This window comes from Ranitomeya variabilis, chromosome 1 (assembly GCF_051348905.1).
Source record: "Ranitomeya variabilis isolate aRanVar5 chromosome 1, aRanVar5.hap1, whole genome shotgun sequence".
Taxonomy (NCBI): domain Eukaryota; kingdom Metazoa; phylum Chordata; class Amphibia; order Anura; family Dendrobatidae; genus Ranitomeya; species Ranitomeya variabilis.
The window spans coordinates 462436813-462459247 of NC_135232.1; positions in this window are offsets into that span (position 1 = coordinate 462436813).

The window sequence follows — 22435 nt, forward strand, 5'->3', positions numbered from 1 at the left end:
CCTTTTTAAAGTACCGCGCTGTATGTCCACATCCGGTCAGAACGCTCTGCCGATCATGTGGCCGGAAGTGAGATCATACAGGCTGGTCAGCTGACCTACACTTCAGGCCGCTGAGCGTCCTAGTTACCATGGAGCGCAGAGAGCTCCACTGCGTCTGCGCCCTCTGTATAGCCCTCTACATCTTGGAGCGCAGGTATTTTCCCACATCTGCGCTGCCAAGTAGGTAAATATGAGGAGACTATTAAAAGCACCATCGGATATCCAGGATCCTAATGTGTTGTGCTATATGTCCCTCTATATGTACAGTATATGGATTTATTGCGCTTTCACCATGAGTCAAACATATCCATCATACTCATTGTGTACCACTATTTTCTGTACAGGTTTATCATATTATTTGTAAAACACCCTAAATTTCCGGATATCAAGAGCCAATTTTGACCGATATGTCAAAAGTCGCAGAAAAGCTTAACCCAATTTTTTACACAAAATTCATTAATAATGTATTTGATTATAAATAGTAGACATCGACGTACAGATCCTCAGGAGACTGGCGGTAGAAAATTACAGGAAAAGATTGAAAAAAGAACCACAAAGGAAAGCCTGTTAAAGATCTAGGGTGCCCTGTTCTCACTTACACCTACCTAACGCGGAGGTTGGCACCCTAGACCCTACGCAGTGGCGCCCCCACTCGTCGGCGGCTATCCCTAACTCATCGCCCTAGCTCTCCCTATATTAGAGGAAGGAAGCAAAAGAGAGCTGATCATTTAGACCATAAGGATGGACAGTACGTAGCCAAAATATCCATTTACACTCTCTCTGCAATATAATTTGATCCCAGTTACCTCCTCTTATAGGGGGTCTGATTCTATCAATACCAACAAACTTGATCTTATTCTCATTTCCCTCATGTTGTCTATTGATATGGTTAGCTATGGCTGTGTCTCTTTCGTTTTTTATATCCCGTATATGCTCTCTAATTCTTTTGCAGAAATTTCTCTTAGTCTTTCCTACATATTCTAGGCCACATTCGCATGTAGCTTTATATACAAGACAAGGTGGTATTATGGCTAAGGTACCTGGACGACATCTTTGTGATATGGAGAGGTGTCGAGTCCGAATTTCAGGGGTTTGTTGATGGTCTCAATGTCAATAGTCTGGGTTTACACTTTACATGTGAGAGCAATAGTAATAGCCTGGCCTTTCTTGACGTTTTGGTCCAAAAAGGTGAAAATGGAGAGGTGATGACAAAAAATTACCGTAAACCAACTGCAACAAATGCCCTCCTACGTTGGGAGAGTAGTCATCCCAGACCACTCAAGCGGGGTATACCCAAAGGCCAATATCTAAGATTACGGCGCAACTGCTCCAACATTAACAGTTTTAAAGAGCAAGCAGATGACCTGAGAGAAAGGTTTCACAAAAGAGGTTACCCAGACCAGATATTAAATGAGGCATATAAGTCATCATTGGAGAAGGAACGTTTCGATCTCCTACGACAACAACCCCCAAATTTGGAAAAGGGTACCACACGCTTCATTACACGATTTTCAAATGGAGCTAATGAGATCCGAAAAGTCTTACAAAGACATTGGCAAATTCTATGTATGGATCCAGACATTAAGGATGCTATCAATATCACTCCTCAAATTACATTTCGAAAAGGAAAATCCATAAAGGATAGACTTGTCCATAGCCACTACCAAAGTCCGAAAGGTCACTCCTGGCTTGGTGTACAGCCAGCGGGATGCTACAAATGTGGGAGATGTAAAGCGTGTGCCTCGATACAGACAAGTAAGACCTTTGTCAGTAATAACACAGGCAGAACATACCAAATTAGACACTTCATCAACTGTCAGACTAAGGGAATAGTATATAAAGCTACATGCGAATGTGGCCTAGAATATGTAGGAAAGACTAAGAGAAATTTCTGCAAAAGAATTAGAGAGCATATACGGGATATAAAAAACGAAAGAGACACAGCCATAGCTAACCATATCAATAGACAACATGAGGGAAATGAGAATAAGATCAAGTTTGTTGGTATTGATAGAATCAGACCCCCTATAAGAGGAGGTAACTGGGATCAAATTATATTGCAGAGAGAGTGTAAATGGATATTTTGGCTACGTACTGTCCATCCTTATGGTCTAAATGATCAGCTCTCTTTTGCTTCCTTCCTCTAATATAGGGAGAGCTAGGGCGATGAGTTAAGGATAGCCGCCGACGAGTGGGGGCGCCACTGCGTAGGGTCTAGGGTGCCAACCTCCGCGTTAGGTAGGTGTAAGTGAGAATAGGGCACCCTAGATCTTTAACAGGCTTTCCTTTGTGGTTCTTTTTTCAATCTTTTCCTGTAATTTTCTACCGCCAGTCTCCTGAGGATCTGTACGTCGATGTCTACTATTTATAATCAAATACATTATTAATGAATTTTGTGTAAAAAATTGGGTTAAGCTTTTCTGCGACTTTTGACATATCGGTCAAAATTGGCTCTTGATATCTGGAAATTTAGGGTGTTTTACAAATAATATGATAAACCTGTACAGAAAATAGTGGTACACAATGAGTATGATGGATATGTTTGACTCATGGTGAAAGCGCAATAAATCCATATACTGTACATATAGAGGGACATATAGCACAACACATTAGGATCCTGGATATCCGATGGTGCTTTTAATAGTCTCCTCATATTTACCTACTTGGCAGCGCAGATGTGGGAAAATACCTGCGCTCCAAGATGTAGAGGGCTATACAGAGGGCGCAGACGCAGTGGAGCTCTCTGCGCTCCATGGTAACTAGGACGCTCAGCGGCCTGAAGCGTAGGTCAGCTGACCAGCCTGTATGATCTCACTTCCGGCCAAATGATCGGCAGAGCGTTCTGACCGGATGTGGACATACAGCGCGGTACTTTAAAAAGGACAAACTTACCTGCGCACGTGTATCGTAAGCGTCGGCTGGACGCTATGTGTGTGAGGACCCCCAACGCTATCCCCTGATGAGAGAATATCGAAACGCGTCGGGAAAGGAGGGGAAGAGGTCCACAGCCATGAATAGAGCTGAACGAGTTTGATGTGAACAGCTCCGGGTGAGACCGTTCTATATTATACCAGCCATGAGAATGGATACGGCTTTCATGTTATGCAGTGAAATCAGTCTGCGGGCAGGTTGCTGATAGATGCTGGAATTAAGTATCCATGGCACTATTCTAAATCTAAGTTCCCACAATAGAGTTTTCTTTGAGTGTCTCTGGGGCTAATAACTCTGCAGAGGATCTAAAACTTTGGGGATATATATTAGTGCCGTTATATACACTGTATTGACTGAGTGGCAATCCTTTGTGAAACTTGAATAGCCTCAGTAATATTTGTTGTATTATGGTGGTTAGCAAGTGAATACTCAGAGGTGTTAAACAGGCACTTTTTCTAATGCGCCATCTACGCTTCGTTTGTTTGTCTGTTTTAGTGTAATATTAGTTGTGTGCAATATTTTTAGTATATCCAGTAAAAGTAATATTTTAATCCTTTATAAATATTTATTTGTTCTTGATATATGCAATGATTAAAAATCTTTCAGTCTGAAACACGTTTGCCATAGAACATCTCCCAATGGGGTGGTGACATCTGTATACTTCTTTTAAATGTATCTAATACATATGATTAGGGTTGAGCGAAACGGGTCGATCATTTTCAAAAGTCGCCGACTTTTGGCTAAGTCGGCGTCTCATGAAACCCGATCCGACCCCTGTGCTTGTCAGCCATGCGGTACGCGACTTTCGCGCCAAAGTCGCGTTTCAATGACGCGAAAAGCGCCATTTCTCAGCCAATGAAGGTGAACGCAGAGTGTGGGCAGCGTGATGACATAGATCCTGGTCCCCACCATCTTAGAGAAGGGCATTGCAGTGATTGGCTTGCTGTCTGCGGCGTCACAGGGGCTATAAAGGGGCGTTCCCGCCGACCGCCATCTTACTGCTGCTGATCTGAGCTTAGGGACAGGTTGCTGCCGCTTCGTCAGAAGCAGGGAGAGCGTTAGGCAGGGTCCACTAACCACCAAACCGCTTGTGCTGCAGCGATTTCCACTGTCCAACACCACCTTCGGTGTGCAGGGACTGTGGAAGCTATTTTTTTTTTTTTTTCCCCTCAGCGCTGTAGCTCATTGGGCTGCCCTAGAAGGCTCCGTGATAGCTGTATTGCTGTGTGTACGCCACTGTGGAAACCAACTGCTTTTTTCAAAGCACATATCCTCTTGTTCCTTCCTTTCTGCACAGCTATCTTTTTTGTTTGTCCACACTTTTTATTTAATTTGTGCATCAGTCCACTCCTATTGCTGCCTGCCATACCTGGCTTACATTACTGCAGGGAGATAGTAATTGTAGGACAGTCCCTGTTTTTTTTTTGTTTTTTTTGTGGGAGATTAAGATTGGCATTTCTGCTACAGTGCCATCCCTGTGTGTGCCATCTCTCACTGAGTGGGCCATAGAAAGCCTATTTATTTTTTCCGTGATTTGTGTTCTAAATTCTACCTCAACACAAAAACACTACATCAATCAGTGGGAGAAAAATATTGGCCTCAGTCAGGGCTTGTGTGCCACTGCTGTGTGTGCTATCTCTCATTCAGTGGGCTATAGAAAGCCTATTTATTTATTTATTTTTTTTTATATTATTTGGTTTCTAAAGTCTCCCTGAAAAAAAAAAAAAAACCTAAAAAAACAGTGGGAGAGTAATATTGCCCTTTCAGCTTGTGTGCCAGTCTTGACTCCTGGGTGTGCCACCTCTCTCTCTCATTCAGTGGGCCATAGAAAGGCTATTTTTTTTTTTGGTTTTTTTAATATTATTTGGTTTCTAAAGTCTCCCTGAAAAAAAAAAAAAAACCTAAAAAAACAGTGGGAGAGTAATATTGCCCTTTCAGCTTGTGTGCCAGTCTTGACTCCTGGGTGTGCCACCTCTCTCCCTCTCATTCAGTGGGCCATAGAAAGCCTATTTTTTTTTTTTTTTAAATATTATTGGGTTTCTAAAGTCTCCCTTAAAAAACAAAAAATACATAAAAAAACAGTGGGAGAGTAATATTGCCCTTTCAGCTTGTGTGCCAGTCTTGACTCCTGGGTGTGCCACCTCTCTCCCTCTCATTCAGTGGGCCATAGAAAGCCTATTTATTTTTTTTTTTAAATATTATTGGGTTTCTAAAGTCTCCCTTAAAAAACAAAAAATACATAAAAAAACAGTGGGAGAGTAATATTGCCCTTTCAGCTTGTGTGCCAGTCTTGACTCCTGGGTGTGCCACCTCTCTCTCATTCAGTGGGCCATAGAAAGCATTTTTTTTTTTTGGTTTTTTTAATATTATTTGGTTTCTAAAGTCTCCCTGAAAAAAAAAAAAAAAAAAAAAAAAAACAGTGGGAGAGTAATATTGCCCTTTCAGCTTGTGTGCCAGTCTTGACTCCTGGGTGTGCCACCTCTCTCTCTCATTCAGTGGGCCATAGAAAGGCTATTTTTTTTTTTGGTTTTTTTAATATTATTTGGTTTCTAAAGTCTCCCTGAAATAAAAAAAAAACTTAAAAAAACAGTGGGAGAGTAATATTGCCCTTTCAGCTTGTGCGCCAGTCTTGACTCCTGGGTGTGCCACCTCTCTCTCTCTAATTGTGGGCCATAGAAAGCCTTTTTTTTTTTTTTTTTTTAATAATATTTGGTTTCTAAAGTCTCCCTGAGAAAAAAAAATAAATAAATTAGGTGGGAGATTAATATTGACATTAGTGCTTGAGTGACAGTCCTGCGTGTGTGTCATCTCTGTGATTTTGTGCCACAGAAAACAGAGTGTGTAACATTGTGCCTGATTTTCCTTGTGGTCTCACCAACCTGTTAAGGGATATTGAAATCATACTGAAGTTATAGCTCACCGTGTAAGTTGTTTGACAGCAACAAATAAAGTTACTTTGGTTAAGATTTTAAAACAATGAGGAAGTCTGGTGCAAGAGGTCGTCGTGGGCGTTCATTGTCAGCTGGTAATGATGGTAGTGGTAGTGGAGCATCAGGTGGTCGTGGGGATAAAAATATTCCACCTAAGTCTGGAGCTGTGGAGCCAGTTTCGTCGTCAGGCTACACAAGGCCTCGAACGCTCTCTTTTCTGGGAGTAGGAAAACCGCTTTTAAAGGCGGAGCAGCAACAGCAAGTTTTGGCTTACATTGCAGACTCAGCCTCTAGCTCTTTTGCCTCCTCTTCCGAAACTGGTAAATGTAAAAGCAGCGCGTCGCTTGTGGATGTTCACGGTCAGGGACAAGTCGCTTCCTTGTCCTCTTCAGCAAAAACTACAACAAGAGAGAAGGATGCAGCAGGCGACACAACGGGTCACTCCATGGAGCTCTTTACACATACCGTCCCTGGCTTAGAAAGTGAAACATTTAACAGGCCATGCCCATTACAAGTATATTCTGACATGGAGTGCACTGATGCACAGCCACAGCCAGAGTACTATGCTGCTCCTTTGACTCAGACCACCACATTGCCCTCTCAGGGTACAGATCCACAATCAGACCCTGATGAGACTATGTTGCCCCGCCACGAACGCTATACCACCGACCGACACAGTGACACAGACGAAGTTGCACACGAGCTCGAAGAGGAGGTAATAGATGACCCAGTTATTGACCCCGATTGGCAGCCATTGGGGGAACAGGGTGCAGGCGGCAGTAGTTCAGAAGCGGAGGTGGAGGAGGGGCCGCAGCAGGCATCAACATCGCAACAGGTTCCATCTGCCGGGCCCGTATCTGGCCCAAAACGCGTGTCAAAGCCAAAACCTGTTGGAGCACAGCATTGCCATCCGGTTAAAGCTCAGTCTGCAATCCCTGAAAAGGGATCCGAGTCTAGGAAGAGTGCAGTCTGGCATTTTTTTAAACAACATCCAACTGATCAGCGCAAAGTCATCTGTCAAAAATGTTCAACTAGCTTAAGCAGAGGTCAGAATCTGAAAAGTCTAAATACTAGTTGCATGCATAGACACTTAACCACCATGCATTTTCAAGCCTGGACTAACTACCAAACGTCCCTCAAGGTTGTAGCACCCTCGGCCAATGAAGCTAGTCAGCAACGCAACATCCCTTCCGTCACTGTAAGGCCACCATTTTCCGCACCACCGGCAGTATCTGTGCAGGTTTCTTTGCCAGCCAAAAGCAGTCAGGGTCAGGGAATCACCAGTTTTGTAGGAGGAAATATTGCATCTAGGGCACCGGCGGAAACAATACCGTCTCCAACCGTCTCTCAGTCTGCCATGTACACCGGCACACCCGAAAGTTCCACGATCTCCAGCTCTCCAGTCCAGCTCACCCTACATGAGACTCTGGTTAGAAAAAGAAAGTACTTATCCTCGCATCCGCGTACACAGTGTTTTAACGCCCACATAGCTAGACTAATCTCGTTAGAGATGATGCCCTACCGGTTAGTTGAAAGCGAAGCTTTCAAAGCCCTGATGGAGTACGCTGAACCACGATACGAGCTACCCAGTCGACACTTTTTTTCCAGAAAAGCCATCCCAGCCCTGCACCAGCATGTTAAACAGCGCATCGTCCATGCACTCAGGCAATCTGTGAGTACAAAGGTGCACCTGACTACAGATGCATGGACCAGTAGGCATGGCCAGGGACGTTATGTGTCCATCACGGCACACTGGGTGAATGTGGTGGATGCAGGGTCCACAGGCGACATCAATTTAGGGACAGTTGTGCCTAGCCCACGGTCTAGGAAACAGTTGGCTGTAGGCGTTCGCACCCCCTCCTCCTCCTCCTCCTCGTCCTCCTGCAGAAGCTACAGCTCTTCCACAGAACGCAGTCTGCCAACCACTCCATCGGCAGATGACACTGTTGCACACCAGTTGTCCTATTATGGGCCAGCTACTGCCAAGCGTCAGCAGGCTGTATTGGCTATGAAGTGCTTGGGCGACAACAGACACACCGCGGAAGTTCTGTCCGAGTTCTTGCAACAAGAAACGCAGTCGTGGCTGGGCACAGTAGATCTTGAGGCAGGCAAGGTAGTGAGTGATAACGGAAGGAATTTCATGGCTGCCATCTCCCTTTCCCAACTGAAACACATTCCTTGCCTGGCTCACACCTTAAACCTGGTGGTGCAGTGCTTATTGAAAACTTATCCTGGGTTCTCCGACCTGCTCCTCAAAGTGCGTGCACTTTGCTCACATATCCGATGTTCGCCTGTACACGCCAGCCGTATGCAGACCTATCAGCGGTCTTTGAACCTTCCCCAGCATCGCCTAATCATAGACGTTGCAACAAGGTGGAACTCAACACTGCACATGCTTCAGAGACTGTGCGAACAGAGGCGTGCTGTTATTTATTTGTGGGAGGATACACGGGCAGGCAGTAGGATGGCAGACATGGAGTTGTCAGGTGTGCAGTGGTCTAAGATACAAGACATGTGTCAAGTCCTTCAGTGTTTTGAGGAATGCACACGGCTGGTTAGTGCAGACAACGCCGTAATAAGCATGAGCATCCCCCTAATGCGTCTGCTGATGCAAAGTTTGACGCACATAAAGGAGCAGGCGTCTGCACCAGAGGAAGAGGAAAGCCTTGATGACAGTCAGCCATTGTCTGGTCAGGGCAGTGTACAGGACGAGGTAGCGGGCGAAGAGGAGGTGGAGGACGAGGAGGATGATGGGGATGAGTATATTTTTAATGCCGAACCTTTCCCGGGGGCACAGGAAATTGGTTGCGTGTCACGGCCGGGTTCTGGTTTTTTGAGGGACACAAGTGACGTAGATATGCCTGCAACTGCCCCTCAACCAATCACAACCGGAGATTTGACAACTGGAACTTTGGCCCACATGGCAGATTATGCCTTACGTATCCTAAAAAGGGACACACGCATTACGAAAATGATGAACGATGACGATTACTGGTTGGCCTGCCTCCTTGATCCACGCTATAAAGGCAAATTGCAAAATATTATGCCACATGAGAACTTGGAACTAATATTAGCAACCAAACAATCAACTCTTGTTGACCGTTTGCTTCAGGCATTCCCAGCACACAGCGCACGTGATCGTTCTCACACGAGCTCCAGGGGGCAGCAGACTAGGAGTGTTAGGGGTGCACACATCAGAAGTGGCGTTGGACAGAGGGGTTTTCTGACCAGGTTGTGGAGTGATTTTGCTATGACCGCAGACAGGACAGGTACTGCTGCATCAATTGAAAGTGACAGGAGACAACATTTGTCCAGTATGGTTACTAACTATTTTTCATCCCTTATCGATGTTCTCCCTCAACCGTCATTCCCATTTGATTACTGGGCCTCCAAATTAGACACCTGGCCAGAATTGGCAGAATATGCATTGCAGGAGCTTGCTTGCCCGGCAGCAAGTGTCCTATCAGAAAGAGTATTCAGTGCTGCAGGTTCAATATTAACCGAAAAAAGGACTCGTCTGGCTACCCAAAATGTTGACGATCTAACATTCATTAAAATGAACCACAACTGGATTTCGAAATCTTTTGCCCCACCTTGCCCGGCCGACACCTAGCTTTCCTATGAAAGGCTCTTGCCTGTGAATTACTTTTCTAATGTCTAATTTGCTGCAGCTGATTGTACAGCATACGACATGTTTACACCTCCCTAAATGGCCAAACTCCCCACACGGGGCCGTGGTATCGCGACTTGGCGCAAGCACCCGTGAGACTGCTGTTTGTCTGAAGAGGTGGGTGTGCTCGCTTTTGGTTGACGGCATTGCTACTGGGTCCCTCATAGTACAATGTAGTGTCTCTGGCGGTGGTGGTGCGCACCCAACGTCAGACACACCGTTGTAACATGAGGGGCCCTGGGGCGGTCCCGCCGGCCTCTAGAGAGTTCCCCCCTACCCCAGCTCAAAATGTGCTCTACCACAGGCAAAATTATGTCGCACAGCTCCACCAATCTTTAGTCTATTCGCTGACATCATTCAATGTCTGGCACTGACAATACAAATTTGTAGACATCTATGATGCAACTTAAAGTAGTCTGTGTCTGTGTCCTATATTGGCACCATTAAATAGTTACTGCCAAATTACTATGTCAGAAACTCAGCAGATGAGCCCACCCCTGTACCTAAGTATGCCACCTTTTTTTTGTTTTGGTTGTTTTGCGAGACATTAACATCTATTTATATTTTGGGAGTACTGGGACAGACACTCCTTGCACTACTCCTCCACTCACCACCAAGCTGCCCGTGTATCCATGTAACCGCTGTAAAACTGCCATGAGCCTATTGTTTGTTATTTTAGGCCTTTGATAGCCTGTCTGCGGTCCCTACTTTAAATACTCCTCCACTCACCACCAAGCTGCCTGCCCGTGTATCCATGTAACCGCTGTAAAACTGCCATGAGCCTATTGTTTGTTATTTTAGGCCTTTGAAGCCTGTCTGCGGTCCCTCCTTCCACTAGTCCTCCACTGACCAGACCACTGCTGCCCGTGTACCCCTGGAACCAATTATAAAGTGCCTACAGCCAGCCCATTTTTTTATGTTAGGCCTTTGAAGCCTGTCTGCGGTCCCTCCTTCCACTAGTCCTCCACTGGCCAGACCACTGCTGCCCGTGTACCCCTGGAACCAATTATAAAGTGCCTACAGCCAGCCCATTTTTTTATGTTAGGCCTTTGAAGCCTGTCTGCGGTCCCTCCTTCCACTAGTCCTCCACTGACCAGACCACTGCTGCCCGTGTACCCCTGGAACCAATTATAAAGTGCCTACAGCCAGCCCATTTTTTATGTTAGGCCTTTGAAGCCTGTCTGCGGTCCCTCCTTCCACTAGTCCTCCACTGACCAGACCACTGCTGCCCGTGTACCCCTGGAACCAATTATAAAGTGCCTACAGCCAGCCCATTTTTTTATGTTAGGCCTTTGAAGCCTGTCTGCGGTCCCTCCTTCCACTAGTCCTCCACTGACCAGACCACTGCTGCCCGTGTACCCCTGGAACCAATTATAAAGTGCCTACAGCCAGCCCATTTTTTTATGTTAGGCCTTTGAAGCCTGTCTGCGGTCCCTCCTTCCACTAGTCCTCCACTGGCCAGACCACTGCTGCCCGTGTACCCCTGGAACCAATTATAAAGTGCCTACAGCCAGCCCATTTTTTTATGTTAGGCCTTTGAAGCCTGTCTGCGGTCCCTCCTTCCACTAGTCCTCCACTGACCAGACCACTGCTGCCCGTGTACCCCTGGAACCAATTATAAAGTGCCTACAGCCAGCCCATTTTTTTATGTTAGGCCTTTGAAGCCTGTCTGCGGTCCCTCCTTCCACTAGTCCTCCACTGACCAGACCACTGCTGCCCGTGTACCCCTGGAACCAATTATAAAGTGCCTACAGCCAGCCCATTTTTTTATGTTAGGCCTTTGAAGCCTGTCTGCGGTCCCTCCTTCCACTAGTCCTCCACTGACCAGACCACTGCTGCCCGTGTACCCCTGGAACCAATTATAAAGTGCCTACAGCCAGCCCATTTTTTTATGTTAGGCCTTTGAAGCCTGTCTGCGGTCCCTCCTTCCACTAGTCCTCCACTGGCCAGACCACTGCTGCCCGTGTACCCCTGGAACCAATTATAAAGTGCCTACAGCCAGCCCATTTTTTTATGTTAGGCCTTTGAAGCCTGTCTGCGGTCCCTCCTTCCACTAGTCCTCCACTGGCCAGACCACTGCTGCCCGTGTACCCCTGGAACCAATTATAAAGTGCCTACAGCCAGCCCATTTTTTTATGTTAGGCCTTTGAAGCCTGTCTGCGGTCCCTACTTTAAATACTCCTCCACTCACCACCAAGCTGCCTGCCCGTGTATCCATGTAACCGCTGTAAAACTGCCATGAGCCTATTGTTTGTTATGTTAGGCCTTTGATAGCCTGTCTGCGGTCCCTACTTTAAATACTCCTCCACTCACCACCAAGCTGCCTGCCCGTCTATCCATGTAACCGCTGTAAAACTGCCATGAGCCTATTGTTTGTTATGTTAGGCCTTTGATAGCCTGTCTGCGGTCCTTACTTTAAATACTCCTCCACTCACCACCTAGCTGCCTGTGTATCCATGTAACCGCTGTAAAACTGCAATGAGCCTATTGTTTGTTATTTTAGGCCTTTGATAGCCTGTCTGCGGCCCCTACTTGCAATACTCCTCCACTGACCACAATGCTGCCTGGAGTGCCTGCCTGTGTATCCATGTAACCGATGTAAAACTGCCATGACTGCCTACTGTTTGTTATTTTAGGCCTTTGATAGCCTGTCTGCGGCCCCTACTTGCAATACTCCTCCACTGACCACAATGCTGCCTGGAGTGCCTGCCTGTGTATCCATGTAACCGATGTAAAACTGCCATGACTGCCTACTGTTTGTTATTTTAGGCCTTTGATAGCCTGTCTGCGGCCCCTACTTGCAATACTCCTCCACTGACCACAATGCTGCCTGGAGTGCCTGCCTGTGTATCCATGTAACCGATGTAAAACTGCCATGACTGCCTACTGTTTGTTATTTTAGGCCTTTGATAGCCTGTCTGCGGCCCCTACTTGCAATACTCCTCCACTGACCACAATGCTGCCTGGAGTGCCTGCCTGTGTATCCATGTAACCGATGTAAAACTGCCATGAGTGCCTACTGTTTGTTATTTTAGGCCTTTGATAGCCTGTCTGCGGCCCCTACTTGCAATACTCCTCCACTGACCACAATGCTGCCTGGAGTGCCTGCCTGTGTATCCATGTAACCGATGTAAAACTGCCATGACTGCCTACTGTTTGTTATTTTAGGCCTTTGATAGCCTGTCTGCGGCCCCTACTTGCAATACTCCTCCACTGACCACAATGCTGCCTGGAGTGCCTGCCTGTGTATCCATGTAACCGATGTAAAACTGCCATGACTGCCTACTGTTTGTTATTTTAGGCCTTTGATAGCCTGTCTGCGGCCCCTACTTGCAATACTCCTCCACTGACCACAATGCTGCCTGGAGTGCCTGCCTGTGTATCCATGTAACCGATGTAAAACTGCCATGACTGCCTACTGTTTGTTATTTTAGGCCTTTGATAGCCTGTCTGCGGCCCCTACTTGCAATACTCCTCCACTGACCACAATGCTGCCTGGAGTGCCTGCCTGTGTATCCATGTAACCGATGTAAAACTGCCATGACTGCCTACTGTTTGTTATTTTAGGCCTTTGATAGCCTGTCTGCGGCCCCTACTTGCAATACTCCTCCACTGACCACAATGCTGCCTGGAGTGCCTGCCTGTGTATCCATGTAACCGATGTAAAACTGCCATGACTGCCTACTGTTTGTTATTTTAGGCCTTTGATAGCCTGTCTGCGGCCCCTACTTGCAATACTCCTCCACTGACCACAATGCTGCCTGGAGTGCCTGCCTGTGTATCCATGTAACCGATGTAAAACTGCCATGAGTGCCTACTGTTTGGTATTTTAGGCCTTTGATAGCCTGTCTGCAGCCCCTACTTGCAATACTCCTCCACTGACCACACCAATGCTGCCCGTGTACCCCTGGAACCTATTTAAAAGTTCATAGAGCCTAGTTATATATTTTATTTACTATTAATAAGGCCATGATGGACTACGCTGTACCACGCTACAAGCTAACCAGTCGACACTTCTTTTGCGAGAAAAGCCAACCCAACCCTCCACCAGCATGTAGAAGACCGCATTGTCCATGCACTCTGGCAATCTGTGAGTACAAAGGTGCACCTGACAACAGACGCATGGACCTGTAGGCATGGCCACGGAAGATTACGTGTCCATTACGGCGCAATGGGTTAATGTGTTGGATGCATGGTCCACAGGGGACAGCCTACTAAGTCTGTCTGCAGTACCTAATTCAAATTGTCCTCCACTGTCTAAATCGGAGCTTCCACCTTCTGGCTTTCGGCCTATAGTATCAGAAATTAAACTGCATTTGGCCTTCAACTTTGGTTAGGGCCTACTAACGGCTTCTGCCCCTCCCTGGTGTTGCCCTCAACTAAATAAAGCTGAGCTTCAACCTTCTGCTCCAAATTACCATTTTAAAAAATGCAATAGGCTTTTCCGGCCTACTAAAGGTGTCTGTCTGTGTGCCCCTGCCTGGTGTTGTCCTCAACTGAATAAAGCTGAGCTTCAACCTTCTGCTCCAAATTACCATTTTAAAAAATGCAATAGGCTTTTCCGGCCTACTAAAGGTGTCTGTCTGTGTGCCCCTGCCTGGTGTTGTCCTCAACTGAATAAAGCTGAGCTTCAACCTTCCGGCTCTCATTAAGTGGTTTTTAAAAAACAAAATGGTGGTTAGGGCCTACTAACGGCTTCTGCCCCTCCCTGGTGTTGCCCTCAACTAAATAAATCTGAGCTTCAACCTTCTGCTCCAAATTACCATTTTAAAAAATGCAATAGGCTTTTCCGGCCTACTAAAGGTGTCTGTCTGTGTGCCCCTGCCTGGTGTTGTCCTCAACTAAATAAAGCTGAGCTTCAACCTTCTGCTCCAAATTACCATTTTAAAAAATGCAATAGGCTTTTCCGGCCTACTAAAGGTGTCTGTCTGTGTGCCCCTGCCTGGTGTTGTCCTCAACTAAATAAAGCTGAGCTTCAACCTTCTGCTCCAAATTACCATTTTAAAAAATGCAATAGGCTTTTCCGGCCTACTAAAGGTGTCTGTCTGTGTGCCCCTGCCTGGTGTTGTCCTCAACTGAATAAAGCTGAGCTTCAACCTTCCGGCTCTCATTAAGTGGTTTTTAAAAAACAAAATGGTGGTTAGGGCCTACTAACGGCTTCTGCCCCTCCCTGGTGTTGCCCTCAACTAAATAAAGCTGAGCTTCAACCTTCTGCTCCAAATTACCATTTTAAAAAATGCAATAGGCTTTTCCGGCCTACTAAAGGTGTCTGTCTGTGTGCCCCTGCCTGGTGTTGTCCTCAACTGAATAAAGCTGAGCTTCAACCTTCTGCTCCAAATTACCATTTTAAAAAATGCAATAGGCTTTTCCGGCCTACTAAAGGTGTCTGTCTGTGTGCCCCTGCCTGGTGTTGTCCTCAACTGAATAAAGCTGAGCTTCAACCTTCCGGCTCTCATTAAGTGGTTTTTAAAAAACAAAATGGTGGTTAGGGCCTACTAACGGCTTCTGCCCCTTACTGGTGTTGCCCTCAACTAAATAAAGCTGAGCTTCAACCTTCTGCTCCAAATTACCATTTTAAAAAATGCAATAGGCTTTTCCGGCCTACTAAAGGTGTCTGTCTGTGTGCCCCTGCCTGGTGTTGTCCTCAACTGAATAAAGCTGAGCTTCAACCTTCTGCTCCAAATTACCATTTTAAAAAATGCAATAGGCTTTTCCGGCCTACTAAAGGTGTCTGTCTGTGTGCCCCTGCCTGGTGTTGTCCTCAACTAAATAAAGCTGAGCTTCAACCTTCTGCTCCAAATTACCATTTTAAAAAATGCAATAGGCTTTTCCGGCCTACTAAAGGTGTCTGTCTGTGTGCCCCTGCCTGGTGTTGTCCTCAACTAAATAAAGCTGAGCTTCAACCTTCTGCTCCAAATTACCATTTTAAAAAATGCAATAGGCTTTTCCGGCCTACTAAAGGTGTCTGCCCCTCCCTGGTGTTGTCCTCAACTGAACAAAGCTGAGCTTCCACATTCTGGCTTTCGCCCTATACTATCAGATATTAAACTGCATTTGGCCTACTAGTGTGGTTAGGCCCTTGAAACAGTGTCTGCTGCTCTTGGGTTTGCTACTCCACTGAACAAAGCAATGCCGCCTGTTTAGTCCTGTTACCAATTTTGAACTGCATTTAGCCTACTTTATTCTTTGGCCCTATATCTGTTTCCTCCTCATCCTGCCCATTGCCCAGCCACTGCTAAATGAGTCTGCTGGTACATTGACCTAGACCACTACATTCCCCTTGTACTCTACACAGCCAGAATCTGACCCTGCTGAAAGTAAGGTTCCCCTTCCCGCATGTTATACCACCTTACACAGGGACAAAGAGGAAGGTGCAGATGAAAGTGCAGGTTCCTTCATCAGGTGGGGGGGCATACTCGTTGGCGACGTCACTGGCACAGGGCCCCTCAGAGTACGCAAAAGTGTCGCTGCTGGTGGGAGGCGCCCCCGCCATGAAAAAACACCGCCGTACTTTGAGGGGCCCTGTGCCAGTGCCAATGCGAACGAGTGGGCCCCCCCCTGCTTGCTCAGGATCACAGCACTTGCAACGTTTAAATACTTACCTTTCCCTGCAACACCGCCGTGACGTAGTCCGCATTTCCTGGGCCCACGAAAAACTTGAGCCAGCCCTACTCCCCCCACAACTTTCCCCCAATTCCCTATGCCCAACTATTATTATACAGTTAATTAAGATTGGCAAGCTTCAGAAACAAGAATGGATGTTTTTGGCATTAAAATGGGCACTGTAGGTGTTTTCCTGGCCTCCACTCACTGCCGACTATGCTTCCCCATTGACTTGCATTGGGTTTCGTGTTTCGGTCGATCCCCGACTTTTAGCGATAATCGGCCGACTGCACTCGACTCGACTCTGGACAAAATCGGGTTTCCCAAAACCCTACTCGATCTTAAAAAAATGAAAGTCGCTCAACCCTACATATGATGATGATTTTATGAAAATTCTTGATGCTGGAATTTTTCTGATTGATTTATTAATGTAGTTATATAAACACTGAATTGTTATGTAAAATACTACATACAACATTTTGTAAGTCAAAGATGTATGATAAATAGTAAGGTCTCATAGATTATTATTATTATTATTATTCTTTATGCTGCTTGAGATATTGTAAGAACTTAGTAGAGCCCAGGGAATGCAGGGAATGCAGGGTGCTCCTAATCTGGAATGCAGGGAATGCAGGGTGCTCCTAATCTGGAAGTTCAGACTCAACCTCATTGGGCGATTTGCATAAGAGAAGTGAGAACTCCACGTTTGATTCTTCTCAAATGTTTTGTAGTTAGGGTGCATTTTTCTTTCTCAATATTCTTTTTGCAACCCTGTTGACTGTTTGAGACAGAACTTTTGATGTTTTGTGGTCTCTCCCAAATATCTTAGCAATTTCAAATGTGCTTATTCCCTCTACAAAATTGTTACCAATTTTTGATTTTTCAGAGTCAGTTATTTTTCTTTTTAGTATCATGGTGCAAAAGGGAAACAAGCTGCCTATTATTCTATACACCTTCATAAACAGTGTTGAAATATTCTTAGGTCTTATCTTCACTTACATACAAATACATCACCTGATCTGCTTCATTCAATAAGCATTCAGGTTTATATAGCTTGAAGGTGGAAAATCTGCATAACAATGTGCAGCGCCCCAGAGTTCTGGTCCTTGCAGTACTGTGGATCCGCCACTATGGGGAGCCATGGTGCGTTCGATGGCACTGAAGGAGTTCATCTGACCAGGTATCACAGACACCAATATGTTTCACAGCAGGGCCTCCGGGGGGAGCTAAGGGTGCTATTCATTAGGCCACTCCCCACCATAGTGGGTAAACTGGGGGTCAGGCAGGAAGTTAGAAGAGAAAGCTGACTGGATTGAACGAAGCAACACCTTGTGGCAGAGGGTGTTGTGGAGGAAGAGACAGTAGGGTCTCTGTCAGGGGTGGGATCCTGACAGAGGCTTGGCATTGGAAAGAACGTAACGGGACCGTGCCTGCTCAGCATAGCGGCGGTGCCCAAGAAAGGACTAGAAGCGAGATAGATTGTGCTGAGTGAGAAACGAGATCAAGCAAAAAGGAGAATACCAGTAGGGGTCATGCTGTAGGACCGGAGCAACATCCTACTGAGGCGCATTACCGGTGGCCGGAACGCCGAGGGAGTGGAATAGCATACAGCTTCAAGCCATACTCCAAACAGCGGCAGGACAGTCAGTTTAAGGCGGGCTGTCTACCACATATCACCTATGAAGTCTTGGGGGGCAATTGCGGGAGAGGGGCGTCTCTAGGGTCCCGGAAGAACTCCAGGCCTACCTGACAAACGGGTGCCGTTCCAACCTGAATAACAGGGAGGGATGGAATACGAGAAGAACATCAGTGAATCGAGTTGTGAGGGAACTTAATAAACAGACACGACAGTTGTGGGGTACTTTCCGTGAGCACAGCAGGGAAGGACTACAACACATAGCGCTAAGAAGGAGGGCACTGATTTCCACCTGTGAGGAGAACTCTGGAAGTGCCATCGGACCGACCGGACTTGCGCAGCCTGGTGAACCGTATTCTGGACTGCGGACTGAGAGATCTCCAGTAAAGAGGTAAAGAGACTGCAACCTGGTGTCCTCGTTATTTACCGCGACCTGCACCCCACAACTGCACCGCTACACCACCGTTACTGCACCATCATCATCACTTATTGCACCGGACGTCCCCCACTGACGGACAGGGCCACGGACCAGGTCCAGCCACCGTGACAACCCCAGGACTGAGACCCAGAGGCCCGGCTCCGGGTACCCCTAGACCCTGCGGCGGTGTGGGGGCGCTCCAACTTGGCGTCACGAACAGGATCTACTTAAGCCTGAAGAATCAGGTCATGTGTGCCTAGAGACTGTGATTTATTGTGCTTGAACTGTACTTTATCGAGAGACTGTGTATTGCCATTAACCAAGAGAAGTTCCCGCCAAAAGCCGCCGCCATTGCTACGCCAGCGAGGAGGGAGGGCGTGCTATGGGAGGAGACTACCAGAATGGCGCGAGAAATGGATACCGCCCCCTGCGCTTCTGGCTGCAAGGAGATGACCTGCCCCAAAGCAGAGGACAACCCCCTGATTTGCAATGGCGGGAAGCGGGTGACGGAGAAGCTCGACCTCGGAGAAATGGCGGAGTCAGATGCATGCATTGCCACCGATCAGCAGATCATGATGAAGAACAGCGAGTGCCGGGATGGGGAAGGAGCAGTCCCGGCTTACCCTCGTTCATTAGAGGTGGACCCGTGTCCTCTACAGCCGGCGGATCCGAAGCCTGTGGAACAGATAGCGGAGCCGAGTCCCCCAATCCTGGCCTCGGAGTCAGCGGAGGAGGAACCACAGCGAGCGGAACAGCGTTCGAGGACCGCATCGGAGGAGCCGCGGTCCGGGCTGCGGCCGATTCCAGCACCCTTGTTAATGGACCAGGTCGGCATCGATGGAACCACGTCAGGCGCAGGTACGGAAAGCGCCCCTGCTTCCCCCCACGGGCCCGCTCCCACGATCCGCCCCCATCTCAGTGAGGGTCGACGCTTCTCGGCGGGGTTAATGGTATTACCTCCCGATGCCCTGGGAAGGATGGTGCCACCGCTGCTGACTAGAATGGGGGAACCCGTGGATGTGAGCCCAGATGGGGTAGTTCTTCGGTGGGACAACCCCTGGGTTGGGACAGATGGATCCCGGGAGAACGGATTCACTCTTGCGGTGCTTACGTGGGAGCAATATAGACAGTGCTTGATCCTACATTGGGAAGGACGGAAAGAGATCGAGTTGATGGGTCCATTGAAAGTACAACAATCCCCTCCGGCATGGGATGACCGAGACGCGGTCAGGCGGGGAACTGTGTTGGCCTACCATGAAAAGAGGGGATGGGGCCTCATACATGAGCCGGGATTGGATACTGATGTTTTTGTTGCGCACTGTAACGTAAGGACTCCCTGCTGTGGCCGAGGCGGAGAACCGTTGAAAAAGGGGGATCAGGTGACCTACAACCGCCACCAGAACCCGCTCGGGTGGTATGCACGGAACGTTCGGCGGTGTATGTCTGGAGCCGTGACACTCACCACTCCGGACCTGGTCCCAGGAGCACCCGACCTTGTCACCATCGCAACGGTGCGCCTGGTAGCAGCCACCGAGTTGGCCAGCCGAGTTCACCTTCACGTTCGGGCCACGGGCACCGGCGCCACAGCAGCCGGGGGCCCGGACCCCCAGCCACCTGAACAAGAGTAAACCTCGGAAACCTGAAAATGTAAATAGTTTTCTAGTTAACTGTTTGAGTACTGTTTGCTGCTAAACCCGTCCAGGGTTAACTCTTTATGGATCCCTTAGTTGACCCGGGATCCTTATTGTTTGTCTTTCTACAGTTTTGCACAAGTTTTACAAACTGAGAAATCATGAACAGTGCATGATCCAAACTTTCTTGTAAATAGTTTGCACCTTATTAAAGGCGCTTCCTACTGGTTTTATTTAAAGACTCTTTGCGAAGATACCGTTCTGGAACCTTTGCTGAGCAAAGACTGGTAGGCTGAGAAGACGAGCTACCTCAGAAAGACTTGATTCTCTTTTAAAGGGGATGTCCAACAGCGTACTTATGAGAAGATACTGTTTTAGAACAGTAATGCAATGATAATGTTTGAACGAGAAAAGTTGTATGTGTTTTAACTAGTTAAATGCGAAGAAATACTGATGATGATGCTCTGGAAAGAAATGTAACTGTTTTGCATGAAGAAAAGTTATGTGTGTTTAATTTGTTTAAAGTGTGAAATCTAGATAATGTTCTTTAAAGGGAAAGATGCAGAAAGCCCGTAGGGGTAGATTTAGAGTTCTGCTTAGTTGAAAGTAAAGAAAGTAGTAATGAAGGTGAGGATAGAAGGTAAACCCTGAGTCCCCATAGAAAGTTCGTTCGTTACTAAGGACAGAGAGTGAACCCGTAGGGGTTAGAAAGTGAGTCCTAATAGGAGCCAAATAGAGCTGGCTCAATGTTCTCTAATTGAAAGGAATGTTATGTCTATACCATGTATAGTAGCGAAAGGCAGTAGGCCCTGGCTGAACGGGGCGGTCCTGTAATAGAAAGGAGAGGCAGTAGGTCTGGTGCCGTTAGGACAGGCGGTCCTGCAGGTTCAAAGTAGGAGAATGCAAAGTTAAAATACCTTATAATGTGATTATAGGAAGGTCTTTAGCGGATTAAGAGTGTATATCCTTAAAGGCAAAGTTAAATTATTGGTCAATAATGTTTGCACCTAGTAGAATACCCGGTTGGGTAATGAGAGTTAATTGTAGCCTGTTGCTATGATATTTAATTATGTTTGTAACGTTAAAGTGTCCTCACCTCCCATAAAGGGAAGCTTGTTCAAGTATGCTTATTGTTTTGCACTCAACAAAATTGTATGTCTTTTTGCTAACCTGTATTGTTGTTTTCTTCCCAGTCCCGGAGTACTGTGTTTAACCAGGGGGGAGTGCAGCGCCCCAGAGTTCTGGTCCTTGCAGTACTGTGGATCCGCCACTATGGGGAGCCATGGTGCGTTCGATGGCACTGAAGGAGTTCATCTGACCAGGTATCACAGACACCAATATGTTTCACAGCAGGGCCTCCGGGGGGAGCTAAGGGTGCTATTCATTAGGCCACTCCCCACCATAGTGGGTAAACTGGGGGTCAGGCAGGAAGTTAGAAGAGAAAGCTGACTGGATTGAACGAAGCAACACCTTGTGGCAGAGGGTGTTGTGGAGGAAGAGACAGTAGGGTCTCTGTCAGGGGTGGGATCCTGACAGAGGCTTGGCATTGGAAAGAACGTAATGGGACCGTGCCTGCTCAGCATAGCGGCGGTGCCCAAGAAAGGACTAGAAGCGAGATAGATTGTGCTGAGTGAGAAACGAGATCAAGCAAAAAGGAGAATACCAGTAGGGGTCATGCTGTAGGACCGGAGCAACATCCTACTGAGGCGCATTACCGGTGGCCGGAACGCCGAGGGAGTGGAATAGCATACAGCTTCAAGCCATACTCCAAACAGCGGCAGGACAGTCAGTTTAAGGCAGGCTGTCTACCACATATCACCTATGAAGTCTTGGGGGGCAATTGCGGGAGAGGGGCGTCTCTAGGGTCCCGGAAGAACTCCAGGCCTACCTGACAAACGGGTGCCGTTCCAACCTGAATAACAGGGAGGGATGGAATACGAGAAGAACATCAGTGAATCGAGTTGTGAGGGAACTTAATAAACAGACACGACAGTTGTGGGGTACTTTCCGTGAGCACAGCAGGGAAGGACTACAACACATAGCGCTAAGAAGGAGGGCACTGATTTCCACCTGTGAGGAGAACTCTGGAAGTGCCATCGGACCGACCGGACTTGCGCAGCCTGGTGAACCGTATTCTGGACTGCGGACTGAGAGATCTCCAGTAAAGAGGTAAAGAGACTGCAACCTGGTGTCCTCGTTATTTACCGCGACCTGCACCCCACAACTGCACCGCTACACCACCGTTACTGCACCATCATCATCACTTATTGCACCGGACGTCCCCCACTGACGGACAGGGCCACGGACCAGGTCCAGCCACCGTGACAACCCCAGGACTGAGACCCAGAGGCCCGGCTCCGGGTACCCCTAGGCCCTGCGGCGGTGTGGGGGCGCTCCAAATGATTATATAGTCAAAATACACACTTGCCTAACAACGGTGCATCCAGTGTAATGGTTGCGTGGCATTATGGGGAAGTCTGCACAGCCTGTTGACTCATTTCTGGCTGATCCAATTTTCAACAATGCATGAAATATTCGATCATTGTGAATTGAATTGCAAATTGCTCAAATCTGTCG